Here is a 6,043-nt window from a genome sequence, read left to right as displayed (position 1 = left end):
ACTTCCATCTCTTTCATTTTATTGTCTCCACGTCTTTGATTGTTTTGGAACAAGTCCGATAGTGGAGACGGAACAGGGAGATCACGAAGACAGCCTCTCCTTTGAAAAACGACCATGATCTCACGCCTCCTCCCAACCCAGTGGAAACTGGAGCACCGCTCAAGGAGACTGTGCTGTCACAGGATCCTGCTTACGGGCACAAAAGCTGGGAAATTTCAGAGCCAATCTGGGCCAGGGGAGGCTGGAGCTCGTGAGCTGGGCTTGAAATGATTCTTCCAGACTGCAGAGAAGACAGTGGCCTGCCCGCCGGCTGGCCTGCCTGCCCTCCCTGAGGCAAACAGGAAATCCCAGAATTTATAGATGACCCCGTTACAAGGCAAATGTTTTGGAACAAATTGTTCTTCTTTTAAAGCCTTGTTTTCCACTAGTTTTTCTTTCTGGAGTCCAACTGCCCCCCTCAACCCCCCCTTTCCACCTTCCCGGTGTCCTTGTTAAGCCGGGGCCATGGCGCCACCTGCTGCCTGTCGTGGGCAGCGGGACTCTGCCAGGACCCGGTCCTGGGTCCTCCCCCTACCTCCCTTGTCCCAAAATGGGTGGGAGAGTGACTTTCTGGCTCCTGTCCCGAGGGTTTGTACTAAAGATCACGTATCAAGCCTCAAGAGAACTGCTTCTGTAGTTCCGTGACCAAAAGACTCATGGCAAACTCTTCTTCCCCCCGTCACTTGTCCTCCAGGAGAGCCAGAGCTGGCTGGCAGAAAAAGCAAGTCAGATGGCATCACCGTCCAAGGCCAGGTCTCTACTCCCTGCAAACCAAGTATGCCAGTTTTGAACAACCATGTCAACTCAATGAGCCTTGATTTCTTCAGTACCATCTGCAGCCACTTTGCTAGGTGGTATGGAAAATGGATATGCGTGTGCCTGGCCCATAGGAGGGGCTTAATCAACATTTGCATCCTTTCTCTCCTATTTGGAATATTTCTTATTGGGAAGGAAGGGCTTGGAGGGTCTTAGAGGCAAAGACCAGACCTCAGAAAATTGGTATATTTATCTCCTTATAAGCATGTAAGCTTCAGCACTTTGGGAGGCCAAGGCGGGCAGATCACCTGAGGTCAGGAACTTGAGACCAGCCTGGCCAACATGGCGAAACCCCATCTCTACTTAAAAAACAAATATTAGCCAGGCGTGGTGGTGCACATCTGTAATCCCAGCTACTTGGGAGGCTGAGGCAGGAGAATCGCTTGAACTGGGAGGTGGAGGTTGTAGTGAGCCGTGCACCACTGCACTCTAGCCTGGGCAACAGAGCAAGATTCTCTGTCCCCCTCCCCCCAAAAAAAGTAAGCTTCAAGAGGGTAGGCCACCCCAGTGCAGATAACAAGCCTCAGCAAAGCAGTAAAGGAGCGCAGGCTCAAAGTCCTTACACCCCAGCACCCGCTTAGGAGCTAAGTGACCTTGGGCGAGCTCAGTGTCCTCACTTATGTCTAGGGACAGTAATAGTAATCATACCTCAAAGGGTGGCTGTCATGCATTGAAATGAGAGAGGGCACATAAATAATTTAGCAATGGGACTTGCAGGTAGAAAGTGTAGGATCGTAGAGACAACTCTAGCTGTAGACATTATTATGACATGAACACAGTGTCTGACATATAAGCATTTAGTCAATATCTGAAAAACAAATGAATAGAAAACTCACAGAACATAGGTCAGAAGACTTTGCTTAGTTCCATTTCAGTCACCAACTTGCTATGAGACATGAAACACCCCTGTGCCTGCTCTTCCCCATCCAGAAAGCTTTCTTTATTGAGGATAGGACTCTCTGATCGGTACCTCAGTTTTCCCACCTGTCAAATGGGCACGACATTCATCTTACCTGTTGCTCAGAAATACGGAGGGGATCTGTTGAGGCATGTATGTGAAACTGCTTTGGAAAGTTTAAAGAGTAGGCTGGGCATGGTGGCTCATGCCTGTAATCCCGGAACTTGGGAGCACAAAGTGGGAGGATCGCTTGAGTCTAGGAGTCGGAGACTAGCCTGGGCAACATAGTGAGACCTCTCTCTACATAGAAAAATGCTTTTTTAAAAAAAATAAAATTTAAAAATAAAGAGTAAAGGAAGGAAGGGAGTCTTTATTTTTTTTTAGGGTGGTTCCATGTGCCTGGTGGCGTTGCCCTTCCCTGAGCGGGTGCCTGGGGCTCTTTGGAACAAATGGTGTCCCTCCTGACACCAAGTGGTAGTCATATCTGAGCCCCAACTCACTGGCAGCAACATGTGGTGAGTCTGACAACACAAACGCTGGGCAAATTAACTCCTTCGCTACTGGCACAAGTTAGGCACACTCCAAGAAGTGGGTTTCCCCTCTCGAAAAGCTCGTTTTCCAAGCCAAAGGGCATAGGAAAGTGCGTGGTGGGTCTCAGGCATGGTGACTAATTGGGGTGACTCACAGCTAGAGGGAGGTGGATCAGGAAGCAAGACTCAGGCCAACTTAGGCACTATATAGAAAGGTATTTCAGTCCAGTTCAGTGGGTCCTAGGGAGCCACAGAGGATTCACAAGCAGGGGAGAAACATATCCAGAAAGAGATTTCAGGCAACACCATGAGGAGTAAATGACAGCTAGGACTACAAAGCTCCTCCTGTGCCACGTGGTCGAGAGTTAGGGTGACCAACTGCCCTGGTTTGTCTGAGACAAAGGGAGCATCTGGGACATAGGATCTTCAGTTTTAAAACAAAGAAGTCTCAGGGTGATTTGGTCACCCGGCTCCAGTGTGAATAGCACCTCCTGGAGTTGTGCAATATAGTGACGTTGGCTCTATAATCCATACTTCCCCCCCCCCAGCCTCCTCTCTCATCCTCAAAAATACCTCTCTCCTTTGTCCCATTTCCTCTCAATTCTATTCTGCTGAGCTACAACTAGTTTAGTGGATTAACATATTGGGATGGATTGCATGCTTATCCCTTCCAGGTAATATTGTACATTTAAACAAAGGTCTCCTGCAGACAATGTTTTAATCCAAATGGAGTGACTCTGACAGTTAAACATTTAACTCATGAGAGATGGGGAAGATTTGAGGGGTCAGGGGGGAGTTTCCATGTCACCCACATCACATCCTGTCAGCAACTGTCTATTTTACCTTGCATGGAGCGGGCGCTGTCTTCCTGGATCTCCGCTCACCAGCCTGCCCTGCCAAGCAAGCCTGCAGGAGCCTGGGCTGCCTAAATATTCTGTAAATAATGCTGACTCCAGAACTTTGAAGATAGACTCACAGAATCACAGCAATAGGATCACAGAATGTCAGAGGAGAAACAGATGCTAGACATCATACAGTCCAGGGTCAGCAAATACACTGCACTCACGTTGCCTCTTCCCCCTGCTGTGCCCATGGCAGACATCACTAATCAATCATGACACTGTCTAGCTGAGCTTGTTTGGAGCATTCAGGGAAGCAGCTATCCATGATCTTGGATCTACTAATTGTAGCTAAGGTTTATTGAACACACTTACTATATTCCTTTTCCCACATCCTTTTTCATTATCATCACCTAAGTCACCAGCTGTTTGCCAGGCACTTTGTAACAGGATTTCTCAACTTCAGCATCATTGATTTTTTTTTTTTTTTCTTTTTTTGAGATGGAGTCTCGTTCTGTTGCCCAGGCTGGAGTGCAGCGGCACAATCTCGGCTCACTGCCACAATCTCAGCTCATTGCAATCTCCACCTCCCGGGTTCAAGCAATTCTCCTCTCTCAGCTTCCAGAGTAGCTGGGACTACAGATGTCCGTCACCACGACCAGCTAGCTAATTTTTGTATTTTTGTAGAGACAGCGTTTTGCCACGTTGGCCAGGCTGGTCGTGAACTCCTGACCTCAAGTGATCTGCCCACCTTGGCCTCCCAAAGTGTTGGGATTACAGGCATCAGCCATCGCACCCGGCCAGGATCATTGATATTTGCGTTGGATGATTCTTGGTGTTGGGGGGGCTGCCCTGTAGGATGTTTAGCAGCATCCTTGGCCTCTATCCACAAAATGCCAGTAGTACCCCTCCCCCTAAGCTGTAACAACCAACACTGTCTCCAGACATCACCAAATACCCCCTTGGGTGTGGGAGTAGAGAGGGGACAAAGTTGCTCCCGGTTGAGAACCACCAGTTTCCAAATTATCTCTCATCTTCACAACATTCCTCTAGAGCAGATTTTTCTGGATTTTTTATTTTACAGATGAAGAAACTGAGGCCAAGAAGGAGCCCAAGATGAACTGGTAACAAAAGCAGGATGCCGAGCTCCAGTTACCCTCTTAGGCCGGGAAATTCCGCTTGGTTCATTGTCTTCAGCAGCAAACTGCCGAGGCGGGGGTTGGGGGTGGGGGAAGACTGGAACCTGTGAGGCTGAGAAAAACCAGATGCCCGATTGATGCTTCCACATAGGACCAGGGCGCTAGAGGTAGACAGGGCCTGGTGCCGTGTGGCAAACATTGAGGGCTCTTTCCCATCCTGCAAATGGCTCTGGGCGTGGAGACAGCCCAGGGAAGAGGCTGTCTAGGACCATATGGCGCTTGCCAGTGGCACTGAGGCTGTTAGAGGCAGTGGTGGCAATCCCACTAATAATACTCCCTTCTCTCCAACGTTGACAAGACTCTCCCCACTTCATGGGAAGCACATGAAATCTGGCCTTTTGCCTCCAGAGATTTAGGATTGAAAGCCTGACAGTTTGGACACACAGCCCGTGGGCAATATTACCCTTCTCCCGGGCTTGTGTCTGTGCCAAGAATTCCTAACAAAGGGAGAAAAGATTAATTAATTTTAAAAAATCCATAAAAATGCTCATGAAACTGACTAGTAAGAAACTGTCCAGTTTTGTTTTTTTTTTTCCTTGGTAGTGATCAGAATGTCGCAAGTTTCTACACACATATTTTACAGACGTTCCATAAATCTTCCCGTGGTGCCTCTTCCCTATAAGTAAGGTCCCTTGGGAAGTCATTGAGGCTTCCTCACTACATGTATTCAAGAGAAAATTGGTTGTAACACTTAGAGAAGGCGGCTGTCCGGGAGGGGGAGGTAGGGGTGGGGAGTGTGGAGAAGCTAGTCCAAGTTCAGTTGCCAAGGACAGAGAGACAAGGAAGCCTCCTTTTCTTGGAAATTCCTGAAATTTCCAAACTGTCTTTTACTTCTCATGCACAAATAATCTCTTTGTGCTATCTTTTTTATCCTTTTTATTTATTTACTTCTAATCGCCAAAGGGGGGGTCATTCTTTCGCAAAAAATCTGAAAAAGTAGACGGAAGTAGAAAGAAAGACACAACCAACCAAATAAACAAAAATCCCACCCCAAATTCCAAGGTTGTTTTTTTTTTTTTTGCTTTGTTTTATTTTGTTTTGAAAGGATTTTCCTGGGCAGTTTGACAGCACCGCTTCAGTGATGGGGGCCCAATGTTAGTGACAGTTCCCCAGGGAGCTTGTTAACATTGCAGATTCCTCCAAGCCTGCACCCCTGAGAGTGGGAGTTTGTAGGTCAGGGGGGTTGGGTCCCCCGAATCTGTGTTTTTAATAAGCTCTTGGGTGACTCTGAGGAGGGTGGTCATCAGACCACACTTTGAGAAATAATGAGTTTCAGATTTTTCAGACCCTCAGCAAACCTGAGATGTGAAAATCCAGATTTAAAACAAAAATCGGGGGCTAATGATTTGTTTTCTGGAAGGGTTTGGCTTAAATAGGCATTTCCCTCAGTGCCGTTAACATATGATTCTGTTCACACTCGGTGATTCAGCGAGGCAGCCAGGACTTCATCTGCACCACTCTGGGCCAATACGGCATACCGCCACCTTTTTACAGAGCAGCGTTGACGCCCATCTGCTCAAATAAATTAACGTTTCCATCTCAAATAACTCATTTGGCTGGATCACTGAGGTTACACGCCAACCCGGAGAGGAAGGGGAGGAGGCAATACAGGGGAGGGGGAGAGGTAGGAAAGGCATTTTGCAACGTATGTTGCAAGTAATACCGTTGCATTTTTGTAGCCAGAAAGGAGGGGTGAGTAGATGAACACAGCTACTAGTGTAA

This window comes from Macaca nemestrina, chromosome 10, assembly GCF_043159975.1.
Source record: "Macaca nemestrina isolate mMacNem1 chromosome 10, mMacNem.hap1, whole genome shotgun sequence".
NCBI classification, from domain to species: Eukaryota; Metazoa; Chordata; class Mammalia; order Primates; family Cercopithecidae; genus Macaca; species Macaca nemestrina.
Note: the sequence above shows the minus strand (reverse complement) of the source record.